This window comes from Tachyglossus aculeatus, chromosome 4, assembly GCF_015852505.1.
Source record: "Tachyglossus aculeatus isolate mTacAcu1 chromosome 4, mTacAcu1.pri, whole genome shotgun sequence".
NCBI lineage: Eukaryota > Metazoa > Chordata > Mammalia > Monotremata > Tachyglossidae > Tachyglossus > Tachyglossus aculeatus.
This window is the reverse complement of record NC_052069.1, coordinates 125988936-126001328: the sequence shown is the minus strand read 5'-3', so window position 1 is coordinate 126001328 and position 12393 is coordinate 125988936.

Sequence of the window (12393 nt, the reverse complement as noted above, 5' to 3'; positions counted from 1 at the left end):
TCATCAGAATAAATAGAAATAATAAACATTTAAACAGTGCCACAATTCTTTATTTGATGCAGGGAGGAGACACCATGGGTGTCTGCTGCTTGTAAAGCAGTTTAAGCGCTTAGTACAGTGCTCTGCACACAGTAAGTGCTCAATAAATACAATTGAATGAATGAATGCAGAGGGCCATGATAATCAGCCTGTCATGATGCCCACAACCTGCATGCCTTCAGCACTCATGTACTTATCTGCATGCCACAGCACTTATGTACTTATCTGCTCCTCATCTGTAAAATGGGGATTAAGGCTGAGCACCCCATGTGGGATAGGGATTATGTCCAACCTAATTAGCTTGTATCTACCCAAGCACTAGAACAGTGTTTGACACATGATAAGTGCTTAACGAATACCATCATTATTATTGGAAGCAGCATGGCATAGTGCATAGAGCATGGGCTTGGGAGTCCAAAGGTCATGATTGCTATCCCAGCTCTGCCTTATGTCTGCTGAATGACCTTGGACAAGTCACTTCACTTCCCTGTGCCTCAATTACCTCATCTGTAAAACTGGACAGGGACTGTGTCCAACCTAATTTGCTTGTATCTTCCTCAGAGCTTACAACTGTGCTTGGTACATAGTAAGTATTTAACAAATGCCATTCATTCATTCGTATTTATTGAGTGGTTACTGTGTGCAGAGCACTGTACTAAGCACTTGGGAAGTACAGGTTGGCAACATATAGAGACGATCCCTACCCAATAGTGGGCTCACAGTCTAGAAGGGGGAGACAGAGAAGAAAACATATTAACAAAATAAAATAAATAAATAGAATATGTACAAGTAAAATAAATAGAGTAATAAATACGTACAAACATATATATTTATATGCAGATGCTGTGGGGAAGGGAAGGAGGTAAGGCGGAGGGGATGGAGAGGGGGAGGAGGGAGAGGGGGAGGAGGGAGAGAGGAAGGAGGGGGAACTGAGGCACAGAGAAGTGACTTGCCCAAACTCGTGCGTCCCTTCACCATTATGATCCCCCCCCGCCACTCCAAACGATGAAACCACTTTTATCTAATAGCCGCCACTCACTTCGGAGTCGCTCGATTTCCTCCGCTCCTGCTGACTAACGACCCCTTTGAGACCTGAGGGGCGGCCTCTCCCACCCACGCTTTTCCCACCCTAAACCGCCCACATCGGCCCGCCATCTTGCCACCCCCTCTCCATTTCCCACTCCTTAAGAACAAGGACTTCGTTTCCCCACCTCCCTCCCACGGTCCCGAAAGCCCTCAAATGCCTGCTCCCCCATGCCCAAGGGGGCAACAATGCCCACCTCGGCCTGCATAGCCTCCCCCCTCCTCCTTCACCAAGAGGCTGTGACAGCACAATCACAGCTGTGACTCCTGTCCTCGGCAGATCACTCCTGTCCTCTGCGGATCACTCCTGTCCTCGGCGGATCTGTCATTATTATTAATAATTATCTTTTATATCAATGTTTATCTCCTCCTCTATACAGTAAGCTTGTTGTGGGCAGGGAATATGTCTGTTATATTGTACTTTCCCAAATGCTTAGTACAGTGCTCTGCACACACTAAGCACTCAATAAATACAATTAACTGTCTGACTTGAGCTCCTTGAAAGTAGGCTAGCAATGAGGCTCTTGGGGCAGGAGTGTGAAGAGCTGCACATCATTGGGTACAAAGACCCTGCTGAATTCTTTCCTTCCTGCCTCTTTCCATCCCTGCATAGTTCTTTGTCCGCCACTGGGTTCATAATAATAATTGTGTTATTTGTTAAACACGTAACTATGTGCTAACTCTGTTCAAAGTGCTGGGCTAGCAAATCGGGTTGGACACAGTCTCTGTCCCTCTTGGGGCTCACAATTTTAATCCCAGTTTTACAGATAAGGTAACTGAGGCACAGGAAAGTTAAGTGATTTGCCCAAGGTCACAAAGCAGACACGAGGTGGAGCAGAATTAGAACCCAGATCTCTCTAACTTCCAGGCCCATGCTCTGCCCACTAGGCAAAACTGCTTCTCAGAGCAGGTTCTTCTGCCTGGACAGCTGCCCTCCTTGCTCTCACCCCTGGACCTTTATGCTTAACCACGCTTTTGTCATTTTTGGAACATGTCATCTGATAAGGATGTGCAGGACCAATTAGAGTTCCCTCACATCGGATACATGGACTAGAACTGGCTGTGAGGCAATCGGTGGTTGATTAGGCAAATAACCCCGTCCTATGTCTGGCAAGAACTCAGGAAAGGAAACAAGCAGGCTCAAGTTGGGGTCGTCCCTTTGGCAAGAAATCCAAGTGAGAAGACTGGCGCTGCACCTCATGGGGCAGAAGTCTGATTCAGCAGAGTGTTTCGGCTGGTCAGAAATCAGACGTTTGTCAGAGTTCCCAGGTTATATTTCTGGCAAGAAATTGTGAGAGTTGCCCTTTCCTCTCCATACAAACTACTACCTCATTAGAGAAGCAGCATGGCTTAGTGGTAAGAACCCGGGCTTGGGAGTCAAAAGATGTGGGTTCTAGTCCCAGCTCCACCACTTGTTTGCTATGTGACTTTGGACGAATCACTTAACCTCTCTGTACCTCAGTTACCTCATCTGTAAAGTGGGGATTAAGACTGTGAGCCCCACGTGGGACAACCTGATTGCCTTGAACCTTCCCCAGTGCTCAGAACAGTGCTCGGCATGTAGAAAACACTTTACAAATACCATCATTATTATTAATCTGATCATTTCTCTTATCCCGCCTTGATTACTGTACCAGCCTCCCAGCTGACCTCCCTGACTCCTGACTCTCCCCACTTCAGTCCATACTTCACTCTGCTGCCCAGATCATTTTTCTATAAAAATGTTCAGGCCATGTTTCCCCACTCTTCAGGAAATTCCATTGGTCACCCATCCACCTCCACATCAAACAGAAACTCCTCACTACAACCCAGTCCGCAAAGTTCACTCCTCTAGTGCTAACCTTCTCTCTGTACTTTGATCTTGGCTATCATGCCCCTGAACTCTTGCCCAAGTCCTGCCTCTGGCCTAGAATGCTCTCCCTCCTCATATCCGACAGACAATTACTTTTTCCTTGTTCAAAGCCTTATTGAAAACACATCTCCTCCAATAGGCCTTCCGGGATTAAGTCCTCCTTTCGTCTTCTCCCATTCCCTTCTATGTCACCCTGACTTGCTCCCTCCATTCACCCATTCCCCCCACCCCCAACTCCATACACTTCTGTACATATTGGAATTAATTTTTTAAAATTAATGTCTGTCTCCCCCTCTAAGCTCATTGAGGGCAGGGAATGTGTCTGTTATGTTGCCAACTTGTACTTCCAAAGCGCTTAGTACAGTGCTCTGCACACAGTAAGTGCTCAATACGATTGATTGATTGATTATTGTTGTATTGTACTCTCCCAAGAGCTTAGAACAGTGCACTGCATACAGTGATTATAATCACAATCGTTGTTTTTGTAAGTGCTCCATACTGCAGCCCACTGATTCAGAGAAGCAGCGTGGCTCAGTGGAAAGAGCACAGGCTTTGGAGTCAGAGGTCATGGGTTCAAATCCCAGCTCCGCCAATTGTCAGCTGTGTGACTTTGGGCAAGTCACTTCACTTCTCTAGGCCTCAGTTACCTCATCTGTAAAATGAGGATAAAGACTGTGAGCCCCCCGTGGGACAACCTGATCACCTTGTAACCTCCCCAGCACTTAGAACAGTGCTTTCACATAGTAAGCACTTAACAAATGCCATCATTTTTATTATTATTATTACCCAAACACTTATCACATGCTATCTTAGCTACTGCACCAGCTTCCTCACTGACCTCCCTGCCTTCTTTCTCTTCCCTCTACTGTTCACACTTCACTCTGCTGCTCAGATCATTTTTCTGAAAAACTCTTTAGTTCATATCCCCCCAGTCCTCAAAAAAAATTCAATGGTTGCTCATCCGTCTCCACATCAAACAGTAACACCTTACTAGCATCAGTGGTCTAGCGGGTTAAATATGGGCCTGGGAATCAACAGAACCTGAATTCTAATCCCAGCTCCTCCACATGCCTGCAGAGTGTGAACTTGGGCAAGTCACAATTTCTCTCTGCCTCTGTTTCCTCATCTGTAAAATGGGGATTCAATACCTGTTTGCTCTTCTACTTAGAGTGTGTGCCCCATGTGAAGCAGGGACTGTACCCGACTCAATTATCTTGAATCTACCCCAGCATTTAGTGTAGGCTTGGCATATAGCAAAAGCTTAACAAATACCTCAGTAGTTATTACTAACATTGGCTTTAAGTCATTCAATCAGCTCTCCCCTTTCTACCTTACCTCGATGATCTATTACACCTAGTGGCTTAAATATGGGCCTGGGAATCAACAGAACCTGAATTCTAATCCCAGCTCCTCCACATGCCTGCAGAGTGTGAACTTGGGCAAGTCACAATTTCTCTCTGCCTCTGTTTCCTCATCTGTAAAATGGGGATTCAATACCTGTTTGCTCTTCTACTTAGAGTGTGAGCCCCATGTGGAGCAGGGACTGTACCCGACTCAATTATCTTGAATCTACCCCAGCATTTAGTGTAGGTTTGGCATATAACAAAAGCTTAACAAATACCTCAGTAGTTATTACTAACATTGGCTTTAAGTCATTCAATCAGCTCTCCCATTTCTACCTTACCTCGATGATCTATTACACCTAATCCTCACACTTCACTCCTCTAACGCCAACTTATTCATGATACCTTGGTCTTTTATATATCACTGCTAACTCCTAACCAACATCCTCCTTCTGGCTTGGAACGCCCTCCCCTTCATATCTGACAGACCACTACTCTCTCCAGTTTCAAAATCCTACTAAAATCAAATCTCCTTCAAGAGGCCTTCCCTGACTAAACCCTCCCTTCCCCTATTTATCCCTTCCATCCCCATTGACTATGCACTTGGTCCTGTACACCTTAAGCATTCACAGCCCCACAGCGCTTACATTCACATCCTCATGCTCTGTTATTTCCCTTATCTGTAATTTATCTTAAGGTCTGATTTCCCCTCTAGACTGCAAGCTCCTTGAGGCCAGGGATTTCGTCTACCAACTCTGTTGTACTGTACTCTCCCAAGTGCTTAGTACACTGCTCTGCAGACAGTAAGTGCTCACTAAATTCCACTGATTGCCCTGAGTTGCCCAGTAGGCTGAGCCAAGGAGACTGCACAGATGTTCTCTGAGGTTTCCCTGAAGACGAGCCATAGCCCAGGGAGCCCCCAAAGCATAAGAGCTGTCTGCTTAGTCCTCTTCAGGAGCAGATGGAAAAGTTTGGATTTGATACTACTGTTCTGTTGGATCTATGGCTCCATATCAAACTGAGGTGATGAACTAAGAATTCAGTCAATTCAGTGTGGTCCTGAACATGGATCTATCTATTCAGTTAGTTTTACTGATGACTTGGACAAATAAATTAACAACTGACTGATCAAATAGGAAGAAAATATTAACTTGGGTTAATTCCTAAACTATGGACACCCTGTGGGTCAGGGGTATATCTAATTTGGTTATCTTGCATCTACCTCATGAGGCATTAGAACAGTCAGCACCTGGTAAATGCTTAACAAATACTACAATTATTAATACACTGAAAGACAGGAGTTTAACATTAAAGAGATCTTCATTAATTGGAAATATGGGTGGGAATTAACTGGTTGGCAGCATTTATTCCAGGGCTTAATGTAGTGCTCTGCACATAAAAAGCATATTTGTTCATTCAGTCAATCATATTAAGTGCTTACTGTGCACAGAGCACTGTACTAAGTGACTGGGAGAGTACAATGCTACAATAAACAGACACGTTCCCTGCCCACAACGAGCTTACAATCTAAAGTCTGTCCACCTTTGCCCAGTTCATCTCTCTGAAATATTGTTCAGCACATGTTACTTGACAGCTCAAAAATCTCCAAGGATTTTTCCATGCAACTGCCCAAGCACGCCAGACCTCATACCTCCCCATGTTGAAAGTCCTCCTAAAAACACACTCTACTCCAGGAAGGCTTTCCTGATTAAGTCCCAACATTCCAAGTTGTGTCGATCCTAGCCACCCATAGCACTTCTGTACTTATACCCATTTTATGTATATACATGAATGGGGAAAACATAATGCAATGTAATATAAACTCAGTGTCTGGTGTTCATGGAGCTCAGAATTCAGATGTAAGGAGGGTGAGAGAGAGACAGGTAATACATGAGGATTGATGAAACCCAAATATAAGAGACAAGGCTATTAATACATAGGACAATCCATCAGTTAATCAATTGTATTTCCTGAGCACTTACTGTGTGCAGAGCATGCTTTTAAGCACTTGGGAAAGTACAATATAACAGTGTTGGTATATGCATTCCCTGCTAACAACGAATGCCAAGAGGAAGTAGGGTACTGTGGCTGGTGTAGAAGTGTTTCAGAGACCTCACAGCTCAGCCCCAAAGTTGGAAAATTCATAGTCATAGTTCCATCCTTCCCAGAGTTATAGAAGTTGAGGCTGCCTCCCTCTGATGGCATCTGAGTGCTTCCCAGGCTGGATCAGGGACCAGTAGGAGTCTGGTAGAATGGTGGGGTGGGAATGATGAGCAGCTTCTCTTCTGTGCGTAAGGGCCAGCTCTGCCACTTAATTCCGGCTCTGCCGCTCACTTTCCCATCCCTGTTGACGGCACCATCATCCTTCCTGTCACCCAAGCCCATTACCTTGGTATTATCCTTGACTCCTCTCTCTAATTCAACCCACATATTCACGCCATCACTAAATCATGTCAGTTCTACCTTCACATCACCACTGAAATAGCCCCTTCCTCTCCATCCAAACTGCTATCACAATAATGCAGGCACATATCTCATCCTGCCTTGATTATTATATCAGTCTCCTTGCTGACTGCCCTACCTCCTGTCTCTCCCCACTCCAGTCCATATCCCACTCTACTGCCTGGATCATTTTCCTTTAAAAACATAAAGATCATGTTTCCCCACTCCTCAAGAAGCTCCAGTGGTTGCCCATCCACCTCTGCATCAAACAAAAACTCTTCACCATTGGCTTTAAAGCCCTCAATCACCTTGCCCACTTCTGCCTTACCTTTCCACTCTCCTACTACAACCCAGCCTGCACACTTTGTTCCTCTAATGCTTACCTTCTCGCTGTACCTTGACCTTATCTATCTCACCCACATCCTATCCCTGACCTGAACACCCTCCCTCCTGATTTCGGTCAGATAATTGCTCTCCCCCACTCCAAAGTCCTATTGAAGGCACATCTCCTCCCAGAAGCCTACTCTAAGTCCCCATCTTCTCTTCTCCCACTCCCTTCTGCATCACCCTGATTTGCTCCCTTCAATCATCCTCCCTCCCATCCCCTCAGTACGTATGTACATATCTGTAATTTATCTATTCATAGATATTAATGTTAGTCTCCCCCTCTAGACTGTGCGCTCATTGTGGGCAGAGAATGTTTCTGTTGTTGTATTGTACTCTCTCAAGTGCTTAGTACAGTGCTTTGCACACAAGAAGTGCTCAATAAATACGACTGAACTGAATTAAAAGGAAATATATTTACCAAGTATGTTGTACTATACTCTCCCAAGTGCTTAGTACAGTGTTTTTCACACAGTAAGCCTTCAATAAATTCACTGGTAGACTGGTTGATTGATCGATTGATTGAGTAGAGGTCCCCTTTGGTGAGCTAGCTGTTGTCTGCTTGGTGAGGTTTATTGAGTGAAAGGGAATCCCATAGGAAGACAAGGGGCTCTTACTGAAGCATGAGAATCTGGATATTTTCCTGTGAGTAGCAGTGGTAGGGGAAAAAATCCTGTCATAATGCAGTCATGGATATTTCCACACCAAAAAAACTCCCAAACAGGCCTCAGCTTCTGGGACAAGAAAGAGAGAGAGAGGAAAGAAAGAGTGGAAGGGAATTTAAGCTGAATGAGCTTTCCCAGGTGGGGTTCATGGCTTTTCCATTCAAGTTACTGAGTGTCAGATGGAATGAAGTTTAACCAGTACGTGGCAATAGGTAAAACCTAACTGCTGCGAGCACTGGTGGAACTCGTTAGTTAGCAGCATGAACTAACAGAACTAACAGACCATGGACAAAGTGGTCGACCATTTACTGCATTTTTCACCAGAGCCTTGGACTTCTACATGATGCCCTTCAACCTAGACTGCCTATGTAACCCCTTCCTGCTCAGAGGCTTCTCAGGGTACACATAGAGCCCCATCTGTATTCTTGGGTCCCCTTCCCCTGAGTTTCAAGTCCATTGGCTAATGGGGAAAGTGACATCATCTTTTGAAGGAATTACCAATATGACTTAGCAATACGTTTATGTCACTCACTTGTTAATAATACTTAGAGAGCACTTGAGCTCTATAGGCCTTCACTGACTAAGCCCTCCTTTCTTCTCCCACCTCCTTCTGTCACCCTGACTTATTTCATTTATTCATCCCCCAACCCAACCCCCTAGCACTATGTACGTATTTTAAATTTAATATTAATGTCTGTTTCCTCCTCTAAACTGTAAGCTCGTTTTGGGCAGGGGATGTGTTTATTGTTATATTGTAGTCTCCCAAGTACTTAGTACGGGGCTCTGCATACAATAATGCTCAATGACTATGACTGATTGACTGACTGACTAGCTCTATTCAGGGCACTCTATTAAGCACTTGGGAGAATTCAGTAGGTAGTAGACATAATCTCTTTCCTCAAGTTGCCCTAGCACTTGTGAACTTATTTACACCCGCTTTAGCACACACATCTATGTCCACTCAATTTATTTACTTTCACAGTACTGTAAATATTTTTTGTCCATCTCTGCTGTTAGAGTGGAAGCTCCTTGTGGTCACTACATTATCCTGAGTTTCCCAAATGCCCAGTGCAGTTATTCCATCCATTCATTCAACCGTATATATTGAGCATGTGCTGTGTGCAAAACACTGTACTAAGTGCTTGGAAGAGTACAACAACATACAGTATAAGAGTATAACAACAAACAGATACATTCCCTGCCAGTGCACTGCATCAGATGGACCACTCAATCAATGCTACTATTAATACCACTACTACTACCCTTGCCCTTCTCCCTGCTTGGAATTCCCTCTCACTTCAAATCAATCATATTTATTGAACATTTACTTTGGCCCAAGACCGTACTAGTCTTTTGGGAGAGTACAATATAATTGGTAGACCAGACACCTCCCCTCAAGGAGTTTATAGACTAGCTTACAAACGTGACAGGCCACAGATTTTTATATATTCAAAGCCCCCCAGAAATTACATCTCTTCCAAGAGGCCTTCCCTGATTAATTTCTCCTACTTCTAGGTTAAATTCCCCCAACCTCAGCACTTGTAAGCTCCCAACCTCTTGTAGCACTTATGTACATATAACAATACTAAGAAGGAGGAGGAGGAGGAGGAGGCTAATAATAAGAAAACTGTTGTATTTATTAAGTACGTATTATGTTCCAAGAACTGTACTAAGGGTTGGTGTAGATACAAGATAATCAGGTTGAACAGAACCCCTGTCCCACATGGGGCTCCTAATCCAAGGAGGGAAGACAGGTATTGAAACTCCATTTTATAGATGAGGAAACAGGCACTGAAAAGTTGAGCAACTTGCCCAAGGTCACACAGCGGGAAGAGCAGGGATTAGATCAGAGGTCCTCTGAATCCCAGATTCATGCTCTCTCCCATCTCATAGACAGTAGCCCCTTTTTTCCTCTTTCCTGAGCTGTAAATTATTTTTGTACTTGTTTCCCCATCTAGATTGAAAGCTTCTTGAGGGCAGGGACCACGTTTATGAATTTTATTGTATTCTCCCAAGCACTTAGTTCAGAGCACAGCATACAGTAGGTGCTCAGTAAACATAATTGAAAAGCAGCATAGCATTGTGGTTAGAGCATAAGCCTGGGAGTCAGAAGATCATGGATTCTCATCCTATCTCTGCTATTTGCTGTATGACCTTGAGCAAGTCACTTTACTTCTCTGTGCCTCAGTTATCTCATGCGTAAAATGGGCCTTGAGACTGTAGGCCCCACTGTGTCCAAACCTTTTTGCTTGTATCCACCCCAGTGCTGAGTACATTGCCTGGCACACAGTAAGCACTTAACAAATATAATTACTATTATTCTTACGATTGATATATTGATGGCCCTGTACCCTTACCCACAAGAGTCTCACATGCACAAACACACACACACACACACAAAATCACTTACAGAGACTTGAGCAACTTCCAGGCCAAACTCTCACCACATTCCTGGAAGCTGGGACGAGAGCCTGAAAGGGGCAGGGTCCAGCGCTCTTTTCAGAGAATCAAATCTAGTATGTAAGACATTCTGGTGACCTTGGTCCTCTCTGGTGCATTTTAGGGGCCGAGAGTCTTAGTGAAGGAGTGACAGCTCTGGGAACAGGGGTTGGAGAAGTGAATGGTCTTCCCCAATCAATCAACCAATGGTATTTATTGAGCAATTACTCTGTGCAGAACACTGTACTAAGTGCTTGGGAGAGTACGATACAACAAAGTTAGTGAACATGTTACCTGCCCATAATGACGTTCCGGTCTAGAGGGGAATATCCTGGAATCCTAGAAAGAAAACCTGAAACTCCCATTCTAACTCACTGGGAGGTGGTCCTGTGCAGAGAAGGAGAGAGGTCAGAGTTGGAGAGGTAAATTTGGAATCATCTACACATAGGTGGGTAATTAAAGCAATGGGAGAAAATGAGTTCCCCAAGGGAGTGGGTTTAAATGGAGAGTAGAAGGGGGGGCCCAGAACTGAATCTTGAGGGACACCCACAGTTAGGGGATGGGAGGCAGAGGAGGAGCCCACGAAAGAGACTGAGAATGAGCATCCAGAGAGATAGGAGAGCCAAGAGAGGACAGTGTCAGTGAAGCCAAGTATGGATAATATTTCCAAGAGAAGGGGTGATCCAGAGTGTAGAAGTTTTCCCATCCATCTCCGTATCAACTGGAAACTCCTCACCAAGGGCTTTAAAGCACTTAATCAATCATCTTACCCCCGCCTAACTCTCCTATTACAACCCAGCCCACTAACTTGGCTCCTCTAATGCTTACCTTCTCACTGAACCCCTATCTCATCTATCTAGCCACTGACCCTTCGCCCATATCCTGCCTCTGGCCTGAATGCCCTCTCTCATCATAGCCGACAATGACTCTCCCCCTCCTTCAAAGCCTTACTGAAGGCACATCTCCTCCAAGAGGCCTTCCCTGTCTAAGCCCCACTTTTCCTCCTCTCCCACTCCCTTTTGCTTCACCCTGACTTGTTCCCTTTATTCATCCCTCCCTCCCAGTTCCAAAGCACGCATACATGAATAGATTGCTTATATATATATACTGCATACTTATTGCATACTTATGTATGTATATATATATATATATATATTAATCTTTGTCTTCCCCTCTAACTGTAAACTCACTGTGGTCAGGGAATGTGTTTGTTATATTGTATTCTCCCATGCGCTGTGTACAGTGATCCTCACACTTTAATGGCTTAGTGAATACTATTGACTGACTGATTAGAAGGCAGCTGAGATGTAGAGAAGAACTTCCCTTCCTCACTTCACAGAAGCCCTCAAAAGGGAGGAGGGAGGCCCTCCCTCTGCATATCCGCCAAGCTAGCTCTCTTCTTCCCTTCAAAGCCCTACTGAGAGCTCACATCCTCCAGGAGGCTTTCCCAGACTGAGCCCCCTCCTTTCTCATCATCATCATCATCAATCGTATTTATTGAGCACTTACTATGTGCAGAGCACTGTACTAAGCGCTTGGGAAGTATAAATTGGCAACATATAGAGACAGTCCCTACCCAACAGTGGGCTCACAGTCTAAAAGGGGGAGACAGAGAACAAAACCAAACATACTAACAAAATAAAATAAATAGAATAGATATGTACAAATAAAATAAATAAATAAATAGAGTAAAAAATATGTACAAACATATATACGGGTGCTGTGGGGAAGGGAAGGAGGTAAGATGGGGGGATGGAGAGGGGGACGAGGGGGAGAGGAAGGAAGGGGCTCAGTCTGGGAAGGCCTCCTGGAGGAGGTGAGCTCTCAGCAGGGCCTTGAAGGGAGGAAGAGAGCTAGCTTGGCGGATGGGCAGAGGGAGGGCATTCCAGGCCCGGGGGATGACATGGGCCGGGGGTCGATGGCGGGACAGGCGAGAGCGAGGTACGATGAGGAGATCAGTGGTGGAGGAGTGGAGGGTGCGGACTGGGCTGTAGAAGGAGTGAAGGGAGGTGAGGTAGGAGGGGGCGAGGTGATGGAGAGCCTTGAAGCCGAGGGTGAGGAGTTTCTGCCTGATGTGCAGATTGATTGGTAGCCATTGGAGATTTTTGAGGAGGGGAGTGATATGCCCAGAGCGTTTCTGGACAAA